The 14040-nt window shown below is 40.9% G+C and overlaps 1 pseudogene; it reads left to right on the forward strand.

The window, feature by feature from the left end:
* The first annotated feature begins 2498 nt into the window (after positions 1-2498).
* Positions 2499-6714, forward strand: LOC120858099 (annotated as a pseudogene).
* The last annotated feature ends 7326 nt before the right edge of the window (positions 6715-14040 follow it).

The following is a 14040-nucleotide window of genomic DNA, read 5'->3' on the forward strand; positions in this document are numbered from 1 at the left end:
CTTAATTTCATGGCTGCAGTCACCATCTGTAGTGATTTTGGAGCCCAAAAAAATAAAGTCTGTCACTGTTTCCATTGTTTCCCCATTTATTTGTCATGAAGTGATGGGACAAGATGCCATGATCTTCATTTTCTGAAGTTGAGTTTTAAGCCAATTTTTTCACTCTCCTCTTTCACTTTCATCAAGAGGCTCTTTAGTTCTTCTTCACTTTCTGCCATAAGGGTGGTGTCATCTGCATATCTGAGGTTATTGATATTTTTCCCAGCAATCTTGATTCCAGCTTGTGATTCATCTAGCCCAGCATTTCACAGATGCAGATGTACTCTGCATATAAGTTAAATAAGCAGGGTGACAATATACAGTCTTGACACACTCCTTTCCTGATTTGTAACCAGTCTGTTGTTCCATGTCCAGGTCTAACTGTCACAATGAATAAAACAATTAAAATAAATAAATTTATATTTTAAAAAATAAATAAATAAAAATCAGAGACATTAAAAAAACAATTGATTTTGGATAACATAATAAACTTGTACTTTCTTTTATCATTAAAATATCTTTAATACACTTCTCAATTTAAAATACCTTCAATATCAGTTTTCATTTTATATCTTTTATTTTTATCTTTCTATAATCAAATATTATTTAAAATATAATAGAGAAAGAAAGGAAGGAGAGAGGGAAGAAGGGAAGGAATTCCAAGATTTACAACTAAGAAACCTTAGAACTCTGTATTTTAATCTTTAGAAATAATTGGCATGGACAAGTACCTCTTAGATAATACAACTCACTGAAAAAAAAATAATACAGGGAAGGAATTGTTGGCCCTGGAGAATTCATACAGATCAGAGCAGGCCTCCTGCTTAATGGACTCTCCAGAGACCACCAACACTCTCCAAGGCCTAGAGCTGAAATCAAGTCCCTCTGGCCATTTTTATATTGGAGGCTGAGTCAAGAACTCTTTCTGTTGGACAGAAGGACTATAGGGATATTTCCTTGCTCAAAAGCTCCACCTCTGCACCTTCTAAAAGAAAGACAAAGTTGAGGGAAGCCCACCAAGTCCTAGCCATATCTCTGGCTTTTGCTGGTTAGAAAGGATGCCATTTAGGTATCCTCTACTGAAAGCATCTCTTGTTGGCTGAAAGAGACCAGGTGAAGAAAACTGCCCTTCTCATTCAACTCCACCTTCTTCTAAAACTATCCACTCTGGGAGCTTGTGAGTGTACAAGCCATAAATAGTAACTACATCCTCATTCATCACCCTCCTGAGTTACCCTCTCAGGGGAGAGGGGTGACCATGCTGTACCCCTTTGCTCTACACGAAACCCTCTAACTTTTTATTTTATCAGGTGTTCTGTACAGTCTTTTCCTTTGCTTTTTTTTTTTTCCTTTTCTATCTCTGTTATGCACAGAAGGTGGTCCAGTTTGACTTGGCTTCATCCAAATCCCTAGTACCAACTCAGAGAATAACATGGTCTTCGTGGGCTCTAATGTTAAGTCCTGATGTTATAGTGCAAGCAGTGGACATTATCAATTCACAGAAGCCCTCGAGTAACTGATGTGCACAGCCCTTGCCTCCCATTTTAAGGGCTTCCTCTTGCCTGGCTTCCATGAAACCAGACTACTCCTGTGCCAGTTCTGCTTGTGTTGACACAGAAAAGGAGAGGGTTTCCATTTAGTAACAGAGAAACCCAAGGAAGGTTGTCCCCAAATTTTTTAAAAAATATTTATTATTGTCTATTTATTTGGCTGCACTGGGTCGCAGTTGCAGCAAGCAGGATCTTCAACCTTTGTTTTGTGACATTCCAGATCTTTAGTTGGAGCATGTGGGATCTAGTTCCCTGAATAGGGGTTGAACCCAGGCTGCCTGCATTGGGATTGCTGAGTCTTGGCCACTAGACCTTAGAATTTCTAAGCTGGAATGGATTTTAGAACCCATTTGTTTTTCCCAGAGTTTTTTTTTCTTAATGAGAAACCCAAGGGAATTATTCATGAACTTACAGTGACACAGAAAGGTCTTGCGGCATCATCAGCTATCACAATAACTCCAGCAATCATTCAAACACACATCATGGACGGTCAGCAGGAGGGTCGGTCAACATCTTTATGGCTTACTCACTATGTCAGGGAGCCTTCCTATGGTTTGAACTCCATTCTTTTTGGAACCAAGAACAGGACTTCTCGGTGCTCTGGAGGCTGTTTACAACGCCCTTCCTTTCCTTCTCCAGTCTGAATAATCTCTTTTCTCCTTCCTTTCTGAGTTTGATTCTCTACATCTTCCTCCCCACCATCTCCACCTCAGCCAATAAACCAATAGATTATTGCCTGGAGCTGGGAAGGGTTGATGAGGTCTGACATGGCAAGGTTGCCTCTGCTACACGATCTGTCCAGGGTCAGTCCTGAAGCTGACACCTCATCCCCAGCCGTGCTCTGAGACTCATAACACGTTGGAGATTTCTTTCTGTTCTTGTCCTTCTAAAGGGAAACTCCAATGCTCCATGAAAGTTGGGAACACAACCACAGTCACTTTCTCTATTCTCCAAGAACTATCCAATAACACTCACATTCAGGTAGTACTCTTTGTAACATTCCTGGTGATTGACCTCCTGACCCTCACAGGGAACCTGCTGATGCTGCTGGTGATCAGCACTGATTCCCACCTCCACACCCCCATGTACTTCTTCCTCAGTCACCTCTCCTTCCTGGATGCTTTCTATTCCTCAGTCATTGTGCCTAAGCTGCTAGAGAACCTGCTTTCCAAGTGGAAGACTATCTCCTTCCTTGAGTGTTTCACCCAGCTCTCCTTGGTCATATTTTCAGGGGGCACTGAAACCTGCCTCCTTTCGGTCATGGCTTATGACCAGTTCCAGGCTGTGTGCCACCCGCTGCTGTATGTGGTGACTATGAACAAGAAGGTGTGTGCTGGCCTGGCGGGAGCCTCCTGGGCCATAGGAATGGGGACTGGCCTACTTAACTCCATCCTCCTGGCTCAGCAGCACTTCTATGGCCCCATCCTTGTCCCCAGTTTCGCCTACAGGTTTCCTCCAGAGCTCCTGTTGCCCTGTTCTGGCCCCTACATGAGCGTTGCCTCTGTTCCGACTACCATAATGGTCGTGGGCCTTGACACCTTTGTCCTAGTGCTGCTTTCTTATACCTGCATCAAGACAGACTTGGGAATCAACTCTGCCACAGGTTGGAACAAGATCTTCTCTATCTGCTCATCTCATTTTATTGTGATCACCATCCTCATGAACATTAAGGTATATCATTGCTGAAACTTTGAATATAAGGTACAATATTTTCCACTCTAAAGTAACCTTGGTCTATAGATCTGAACATTGCAAAGTAGCAGGAAAAAAATTTTATTGGAACTCAAAAGGCCTGGGCTCCATTTCCACCTCTGCTGTGGACTAGATGTGTGAATTATTTTAAAACAGTCATTTTATTTCTGAGGCTTCAATTGTCTATCTCTGAAAAATAAGCTTATAAAAAGACTGAAGTTTTTCTTGTTTCCATTAAACTATGATTTCAGTTCAGTTCAGTCGCTCAGTCATGTCCAACTCTTTGCAACCCCATGAATTGCAGCATGTCAGGCCTCCCTGTCCATCAACAACTCCCTGAGTTCACCCAAACCCACATTCATCGAGTCGGTGATGCCATCCAGCCATCTCATCCTCTGTTGTCCCCTTTTCCTCCTGCCCCCAATCCCTCCCAGCATCAGAGTCTTTTCCAGTGAGTCAACACTTCACATGAGGTGGCCACAGTACTGGAGTTTCAGCTTTAGCATCATTCCTTCCAAAGAAATCCCAGGGCTTATCTCCTTTAGAGTGAACTGGTTGGATCTCCTTGCAGTCCATGGGACTCTCAAGAGTCTTCTCCAACACCACAGTTCAAAAGCATCAATTCTTCGGCGCTCAGCTTTCTTCACAATCCAACTCTCACATCCATACATGACCACTGAAAAAACCATAGCCTTGACCAGACGGACCTTTGTTGACAAAGTAATGTCTCTGCTTTTGAATATGCTATCTAGGTTGGTCATAACTTTTCTTCCAAGGAGTAAGCGTCTTTTAATTTCATGGCTGCAGTCACCATCTGCAATGATTTTGGAGCCCAAAAAAATAAAGTCTGACATTGTTTCCACTGTTTCCCCATCTATTTCCCATGAAGTGATGGGACTGGATGCCATGATCTTAGTTTTCTGAATATTGAGCTTTAAGCCAACTTTTTCACTCTCCTCTTTCACTTTCATCAAGAGGCTTTTTAGTTCCTCTTCACTTTCTGCCATAAGGGTGGTGTCATCTGCATATCTGAGGTTATTGATATTTCTCCCAGCAATCTTGATTCCGGCTTGTGCTTCTTCCAGCCCAGCATTTCTCATGATGTACTCTGCATAGAAGTTAAATAAGCAGGGTGACAATATACAGCCTTGACATACTCCTTTTCCTATTTGGAATCAGTCTGTTGTTCCATGTCCAGTTCTAACTGTTGCTTCCTGACCTGCATATAGGTTTCTCAAGAGGCAGGTCAAGTGGTCTGGTATTCCCATCTCTTTCAAATTTTCCAGTTTATTGTGATTCACACAGTCAAAGGCTTTGGCATAGTCAATAAAGCAGAAATAGACGTTTTTCTGGTACTCTCTTGCTTTTTCGATGATCCAGCAGATGTTGACAATTTGATGTCTGGTTCCTCTGCCTTTTCTAGAACCAGATTGAACATCTGGAAGTTCACAGTTCACGTATTGCTGAAGCCTGGCTTGGAGAATTTTGAGCATTATTTGGGAGTCATCAAAAGGGAAAATGAAAGTCTTTAGTAGATTTTATTCAGTGTTGGACAGAAAAATTAAATACATCATCCTTAAAACATGCCATTTCTCTTTCCTACTGGAAGATGATGTCTCCAAAGCTTATTTGTACTGTAACTATTGATTAGCTAGTTACTATACCACAGCTGCTTTACACAATCAAGATCAATTTTAGTATGTATCACACCACAAGATAAACATTACTAACCTCATTTTCCAAAAGAATACTGAGTTTCAGGAGTAACCAGGTACCTTACAAAAGCTGCCAGAACAAGCTAGGAATGGAGCCAAAATATAAACTAAGGCTCACTGACTTGGAATCTCAAGCTCTTTTCTACCGTGTTTCTCTCAGACATAAACAACTCTAGTTGATGGGTCCTTGCTCCCAGGAAACAGAGTAACTAATGGCCTGTGCTCTCTACTAGTGAACTGGAGATGTATTTGTACAAATTGAGAACTTTCTTCACCTGGTTGTTACTTGGCAAGAAGTAAGGGGTGGGAAATGATAAGGTCCAGGAGAGCTCACCTGTCCTGAAGACAAAACTCTTCAGCTCTCTTTTTCTCAATTTCCTAGTTTGCCATAAGGAGAATGATAAGACTTCTTCCAACCACTTCACAAAAATGTTAGGAGGGATAAATTTAAAAATAAAAATGACAGTAAAATGAGTATCTTTTTTAACCACGTACGTAAAACCCACAAAGATCATTCCAGTGATAATGACACAATTGCAAAAATAAAATTTGAATGCTTCTTTCAAAAATACTCACAATGACACTTAACAATGTACACCCATGAGGCGAAGACAATGGCAACCCACTCCGGTACTCTTGCCTGGAGAATCCCATGGACAGATGAGCCTGGGTAGGCTACAGTCCCTGGGGTCACTTAGAGTAGGACACGACTGAGCGACTTCACTTTCACTTTTCACTTTCATGCATTGGAGAAGGAATGGCAACCCACTCCAGTGTTCTTGCCTGGAGAATCCCAGGGAAGGGGGAGCCTGGTGGGCTGCCATCTATGGGGTCGCACGGAGTCGGACACGACTGAAGCAGCTTAGCAGCAGCAGCAGCAGCATACACCCACAATTTTAATCTTACTATTTTGGATTCATATCTCATGCTAGATACATTTGTATCTTTCACTTTATTTACAAAGCTTGGCTTCTTTTCCAAGCCAAAGACAAATGTTCTAAAAAGGACAACATTTTGGTCCACTAAGCATTATAAAAATAATGGGCTGTGACTCTAAGGTAATTCCCAGAGCTATAAATGGTAGGAAAAAAATAACAGCTTTATTAGACTATCATATAGTTTTGTTAGGAATGATCATCACAAGATAAGAACATGTAGTTGTATATAAGGGAAAAGAAGAGGAAAAAATCCTCAGATTATCATCATAACTATTAAGGAAACACACTTTGAAAACTGTGAAGTGCTATAGAAATGCATGAATTTTTTTTTAGTTTTATTCTAACCTGCAACACTTAATATGCTGCAGAACTCCCTTTTTCTCCAGGGCAGTTCCTCTAATGTCTTGCATATGATCACTCATGTATGGAGGCATTTGAAAGCAGAAATGACTGACTTCTTACTGATAGTAGCTATTTCTAGATGCTTCTACCACTGATAGCTGACAGCCCTGAGGACCATCCTTGCAGAATCTGGGATGGGATGGACCCTGACTGCCCAACAGCATTGTGGCTTTTGTCTGGACCTCATTTTATTCCTTTGTGCAATTCCCTTCAAGGTACAGGACTCCAGCTTCCGGCTCAGTCCTGGAGAAAGTCCTATCCTTACAGTACAGTATGGTGACCTCACTACTGGACCCCCTTATCTACAGTCTGAAGAACCAGGAAGTGAAGGCAGCTCTAAGGAGGATGCTGGCCAGGAAGCCTAGGCTTACCTTCTAAGCCAGGCTCTACTGCCTCCTCATAATAGGAGGATAATAGCAGGAAAAGTCATGAGAAAGAAGAGGAGACAGAAAGATTTTGCTCCTAATTTATCTCAGCATGAATTCTTCTCCACAACAGAAGTCTTTGTTTGTCTGATCCCTGTGCCCTCCCCCAGTCAAGCAAGATGGGGAAACCTCTAGAGAACTAATGGCACCCATCCACAGGGGACCCAGTCACTGCACAAGAAAATCTTCTCAATAAATATATGGAGGATCTTTGAAAAACTAAAAATAGAACCAACATGAAAAAAGAAAGTGAAAGTGAAGTCTCTCAGCCATGCCTGACTCTTTGCAACCCCATGGATAGTAGCCTGCACCAAGCTCCTCCGTCCATGGGATTTTCAAGGCAAGAGTACTAGAGTGGGTTACCATTTCCTTCCCCAGGGAATCTTCCCAACCCAGGGATCAAACCCAGGTCTCTCACATTGTAGACAGACGCTTTACCATCTGAGCCACCAGGGAAGTCCAAAAGTTTAGTCCAAAAACTAAAAATAGAACCAAAAGAGGATCCAGCAATTCTACTTCTAGGAGTATATCCAAAGTAAATGAAACATTAACTCAAAAAGATTATCTACAACCCCCCATGTTCATAGTAGCATTATCTACAATAGCCAACAGATGGAAAGATCCTATGTTTTCTTAATGGATGAATGGATAAAGAAGGCATGGATAAAGCCATGGAATATTATTCAGCCATAAAAACGAGGTAATTCTACCATTCATGAAAACATGGATCGACATTGAAAACATTATGCTGAGTGAAATGTCAGACAAATGCAATATTATCTCCCTTATTTGCAGAACATGGGGAAAAATCAAACTCATAGAAAACAAATGGTCATCAGAGGTAGAGGGGTGGGAAAAAGGGGGTTTGGAGGAAGGTGATCATAAGGTAAAATTTCCAATGTAACGTAAGTGCTAGGGATTGATGCACAATACGATGACTCTAGTTAACACCATTGTATGATATACAGGAAATCTGTTACGAGAGTAAATATTAGGGATTTACATCACTAGGAGTAAAGTTTCCCTTTTTTACTTCTTTGTTTCTTTATACTTATTTTTATAAGATAATTGTTTTTTTTAGAAATATATTTGAGACACATTGAGAACTATAGCCCAGAAGACAACCTCTCAGATAACTCTGAGAAACTGCTCCGTTGAACCATTATTTTTTGCCCAGCCATTTACATTATCAGAACACAGAACATACATCACTGTGACAGGGGTGTATTTCATCCAGTTTCCAAAAGACACAGGTTAAGTATATAGACAGCGAGACAGCAGTGTTAACAGGGAAGAGTCAGTTTTGATTCTTCCATGCTATATCTGTTTCTTTGGCCACTTTTATTATTATAATCACACATAACGGCCGGCCTCAGAAAATCCTGCCCCTCAACCTGACTGTTCAGCTAAAGTGCCTTTGTTCAGAACTCTGACCATCTTAGATGACAGGAAGGAAGAAATTAATACACGTCCCTGCCTGAGGCTTGCCAATCTGGGAGGTACTTACAAGGTTAAATGGCCTTTTTAATCTGTTTCCTCATCTCCCCCCATCTCTGATCCATAAAAGAACTTGGCATCCAGACCCCAACAATATGGTTATTTTGAGACATTATTCTATCAAGACATCCTCTTGGTCAGCCAGCTTTCTGAATGAAGTTGTATTCCTTGCCTTAACACCTCGTCTCTCAGATTCACTGGCCTATTGTGCAGCGAGCAGAGCAAGCTTGGACTCTTTTTAACAGCAGGACCCTAGTGTCTAGGAATGGAACACAATCTTTCAGGGAATGTTAACATGGATGTCATGAGAATGGAGTTTCTTTATCCCTATCTTCAAAACAGACATCCTTTACCTTAATGATTGAAGCAGACATACAGTACATGTTTACAAGCTGTTCAGGTTCACACAAAATTCAGGTTGAACCATGTATGGGCCAAAATGACTTCCCCATACCTCAGTGTGTGAAAATTTTCTCCATCGGAGGGAACTTTCAGGATTTTCTCAATTAGGAGTTTTGAGATGAAGAATATTAACTGAACCTATTGCAATACTCATTTATATATGTATATCCAACCATTCTGCTCTACACCTTGCACTTATACAGATTTATGCAGTAATGTATGTCAACTGTCTCTCCAATAATCTGGGGGGTGGGTGGGGGAATAAAGAATATCTTCACAGCTCTACCAGCCATTTCCACAACTATTGCTTTTCCTTTTCATTTCTTACCCTTTTGACCTGTCCCCTTTTGCCTCTCCCTCAATCTTTTACTTTTGTCTATACACAAAGTGGAAATCTGACCACTAGCAAATTTACCACTTCATTTTGGAAGAGCGGCTTAGACGGTAAGGCATCTGCCTACAATGTAGGAGACCTGGGTTCAATCTCTGGGTTGGGAAGATCCCCTGGAGAAGGAAATGGCAACCCACTCCAGTACTCTTGCCTGGAAAATCCCATGGCTGGAGGAGCCTGGTGGGCTACAGACCATGGGATCACAAAGAGTCAGACATGACTGAGCGACTTCACTTTCACTTTCACTTTCACCATCTTCGTACTGAGACCCAGCTCCTCCTTTGTTTCCATACCAAATACTGCCTGACAAAATCTAGATGTCTAGAGTAACTTGGAAAGAAATGAAAATCAGTATATCTCCTCCTGTCTTTGTCCTTAACTATCAACACCTAAAGTAGAACATAGCAAATCCTCAGTAATTTGTTGATTATGCAATGAGTGATGGAATGAATGATGGATCTGTCTGAGAAGTTCTGTCTCTTACATGATCCTAGGAAACAGAAGGAACTATCCACATTTAAAGTGTAAGTCTTGGAAAACAGAAGACTGAGCTGTGATATTTAGCAATCACACAGAAACACAGGACTTAAAAGGTCTTATAGAGTTCTGGCTCATCACATCCATTTTAAACAAGGAACTAATATTCAGAAAGTTAATATACACTGAAGTTGAAGTTTAAAATAAACATTTTCACCTAAATAAATAAATAACATTTTAAAATAAAGTGTAAGTCTTGAGAGCAAAACCCAGGCTAACAGATTCTGTATCCCCAGTGTCTAGTAGGTCCTATCACTTAATTGACTCTCAATTAGTGTGCAAAATAAAAAAGAATGAATGAGATTGAAGGGAGTGAGAGAAGGAACATATGAAAAAAATCAGTTAATTTTGTCCAGTAAAATTCCTGCCTTCACGACAATATAGATGTCAGAGAAAAGTAGCATAGAGGAGAGATCAGGACAGAAAGGGAGAAAAAAGTCCATACTTTGGGACACCAAGCTGGTGAGAGGGTAACAGGCAGGAAGACTAAGGGTCTCCAAATGGAGGAAATAGCCTGCAAGTGTCAGACATTTTATCTCTCTTAAGCGGCAGGAGGAAACAAACTAGCGATATTTTTTCCTTCTCTATACAAATTTAAAAGGAGGTTTCTCTTAAAATTCTGTGTTGCCATAGTGACACCTGGTTTCACCTGAAGTTAACCAATGCCTTTTTCTTATGAAAATGTTTATCTTAAGCTATGCTAATATGCTATGCATTTACCCCAAACTCTGTCTTCAAGTCGGTTCCGCCTTTTGGGCTCAGAACCTACTTGATAAACCAGTATGTTATACTCTGATATTGTTCCTCTAATCTGTGTAAATGAAACTATTTGTATGGTGATCTGCCCTTCTTCAAGATTCAAGTTAATCATTTTATGGCCCAAGATGAACCATTTGATGCCAAGATTATCCCAAATTACATTTTATGGGTGAGGGGCCTGGTGCCACTCTGAGTTTTGAGACATTCCTTTCTTTCATTAATAGACTGCTGGTGACTATATAACATCCAGCTAAAGACTAGCAGGGGGGCACTCTTCCTGCTTCCTTCTGATGCCTATGTCAGAAGTTTGCTCTATCTCCTTTATACTTTAATAAAACTAGATTACACAAAAGCTCTGAGCAATCAAGCCTCGTCTCTGGCCCCAGATAGAATTCTTCTCCTCTGGGAACCAAGAATCCCGGCGTCATAATTCAACAACAACCTTTCACTGGGTCATCCTCACAGAGCTCACTGAATTGTGTGCAATCTGGCCACCCTGCCCTGAGTATAAGAAAAAAAAACCTGAGCATAAAAACTACCACCCACCTGAGCCCAGACCACTTCAGATCTCTGTCTGCTTCAAGATCTGTTCCACAGGATAGAAAACCCAGAAATAAGCTCATGCATCTATGGCCAATTAATCTATGACAAAGGAGGCAAGACTACACAATGTTGGAAAGACAGTCTCTTCAACAAATGGTGCTGGGGAAACTGGACAGCCACATGTAAAAAAAAAATTAAATTAAATTAAATTATTCTTTAACTCCATACACAAAAATAAGCTCAAAATGGATTAAAGAGTAAAGGTGAGACCAGACACAATTAAACTCTTGGAGGAAAACACAGGCAGAACACTCTCTGACATAAATCAGAGCAACAGCTTTTTTGATCCATTTCCTGGAATAACAGAAATAACAACAAAAATACACAAATGGGACCTACTTAAACTCAAAAGGTTTTGCACAGCAAAGTAAACAATAAACAAAACAAAAAGACAACCCACAGACTGAGAGAAAATATTTGCAAATAATGTGACTAATAAGGGATGTTTCTAAAATGTACAAACATCTTATGATACTTAGCAGCATCAAACAAATAGCTCACTCAAAAAATGGGCAGAAAACCTGAATTGACATTTCTCCAAAGAGGACATACCGATGGCCAACGGGTACATGAAAAGATGTTCAATGTTGCTAGTCAGTAGAGAAATGCAAATTAAAACTACAATGACATATCACCTCACACTGGTCGGAATGGCTATTGCCAAAAAGTCCACAAAGAGCAAATGCTGGAGACAGAGAGAAAAGGGAAACCTCCTACACTGTTGGTGGGAATATAAATCAGTACAGCCACTAGGAAACACAGTATGGAGGTTCCCTAAAAAACTAAAAATAGAGCTACCATATGACCCTGCAATCCCACCCCTGGGCATAGACCATGAGAAAAACATCATCCGAAAAGATGCATGCACCCTGGTGTTTACCGCAGCAGTGTTTGCAATGGCCAAGACATGGAGCCAAAATAGATGTCCCCCATCAGAGGAGTGGATAAAAAAGATGTGGTACATATACACAATGGAATATTACTCGGGCATTAAATAGAATGAAACAATGCTGTTTGCAAGAACATGGGTGGATCTAGAGAGAGTCATACCGAGTGAAGTAAGTCAGACAGAGAGAGAAATGTCATATGGCATCCCTTATATGTGGAATCTAAAAAAAATGATACAAACCAGAAAGAGATTCACAGACTTAGAAAACAAACTTACAGTTGCCCAGGGGGAAGGGATAGTTAGGGAGTTTGGGGAGGTCATGTACACACTGCTATATTCAAAATGGATGACCAACAAGGAGCTATTATATAGCACATGAAACTGTACTCAAGGTTATGTGCCAGTCTGGATGGAAGCGGGATGTGGGGGAGAATGGACGCATGTATATGTATAGCTGAGTCCCTTCACTGCTCACCTGAAACTACCACAACATTGCTAATCGGCTATACCTGAATACAAAATAAAAAGTCTAAAATTGGGGAGGAAAAAAGACTTGTTCCAGGCCTAGAGGAAGAAGCAGTAGTTGGAGAATGCAGAACAAATGGCTCAGCTGCCACCCCGTCTCCCACTCAGCTCTAAAGAGAGTTCTCAGAAAGAACAACAGCAGTTGCTCTACTCTAAGGCTGACAAGCCTGCAGCAGTCAAGACCACTTCCACACAGGCTCCCTGGTTTCTATGTATTCTCAGTCTTTTGAGCCTAGGCTAAGATCCTCTCTGCAATTGTCAATTTCCTTTGGCACAGCCCTCTGAAAATCATGGCCTCATATACGGTAGAGTCACAAGTGAAATTTCCAAGATGAAACTATTTCTCTATAGGATGAAGGCCAGGGATATGGAACTAAATGAAACAGTCCCAACTTTAGTTAAATTTCTGGTCTGCCCATCTGATGGAGCGGGTCCTTCACCTTTTCCAGACGAATTTAACTCAGATGACCATTATATCTACTACTGTGGGCAGGAATCGCTTAGAAGAAATGGAGTAGCCATCATAGGCAAGAAAAGAGTCCAAAATGCAGTACTTGGATGCAATCTCAAAAACGACAGAATGATCTCTGTTCATTTCCAAGGCAAACCATTCAATATCACAGTAATCCAAGTCTGTGCCCCGACCAGTAGCACTGAAGAAGCTGAGGTTGAGTGGTTCTATGAAGACCTACAAGACCTTTTAGAATTAACACCCCAAAAAGATGTTCTTTTCATTATAGGGGACTGGAATGCAAAAGTAGGAAGTCAAGAAACACGGGGAGTAAAAGGCAAATTTGGCCTTGGCGTACAGAATGAAGCAGGGCAAAGGATAATAGAGTTTTGCAAAGAGAATGCACTGGTCATAACAAATACCCTCTTCCAGCAACACAAGAAGAGACTCTACACATGGACATCACCAGATGGCCAACACCAAAATCAAATTGATTATATTCTTTGTAGCTAAAGATGGAGAAGCTCTATATAGTCAGCAAAAACAAGACCAGGAGCTGACTGTGGCTCAGATCATGAATTCCTTACTGCCAAATTCAGACTTAAATTGAAGAAAGTGGGGAAAACCACTAGACCATTCAGGTATGACCTAAATCAAATCCCTTATGATTATACAGTGGAAGTGAGAAGTAGATTTAAGGGACTAGATCTGACAAACAGAGTGCCTGATGAACTATGAATGGATGTTCGTGACACTGTACAGGAGACAGGGATCAAGACCATCCCCAAGAATAAGAAATGCAAAAGGCAAAATGGCTGTCTGAGGAAGCCTTACAAATAGCTGTGAAAAGCAAAGGAGAAAAGGAAAGATATAAGCATCTGAATGCAGAGTTCCAAAGAATAGCAAGGAGAGACAAGAAAGCCTTCCTCAGTGATCAGTGCAAAGAAATAGAGGAAAACAATAGAATTGGAAAGACTAGAGATCTCTTCAAGAAAATTAGAGATACCAAGTGAACATTTCATGCAAAGATGGGCTCAACAAAGGACAGAAATGGTATGGACCTAACAGAAGCAGAAGATATTAAGAAGAGATGGCAATAATACACAGACGAACTGTACAAAAAAGCTCTTCACAACCCGGATAATCACAATGGTGTGATCCCTCACCTAGAGCCAGACACCTTGGAATGTGAAGTCAAGTGGGTCTTAGGAAGCATCACTACGAA

Source organism: Oryx dammah, unplaced genomic scaffold (assembly GCF_014754425.2).
Source record: "Oryx dammah isolate SB20612 unplaced genomic scaffold, SCBI_Odam_1.1 HiC_scaffold_29, whole genome shotgun sequence".
NCBI classification, from domain to species: Eukaryota; Metazoa; Chordata; class Mammalia; order Artiodactyla; family Bovidae; genus Oryx; species Oryx dammah.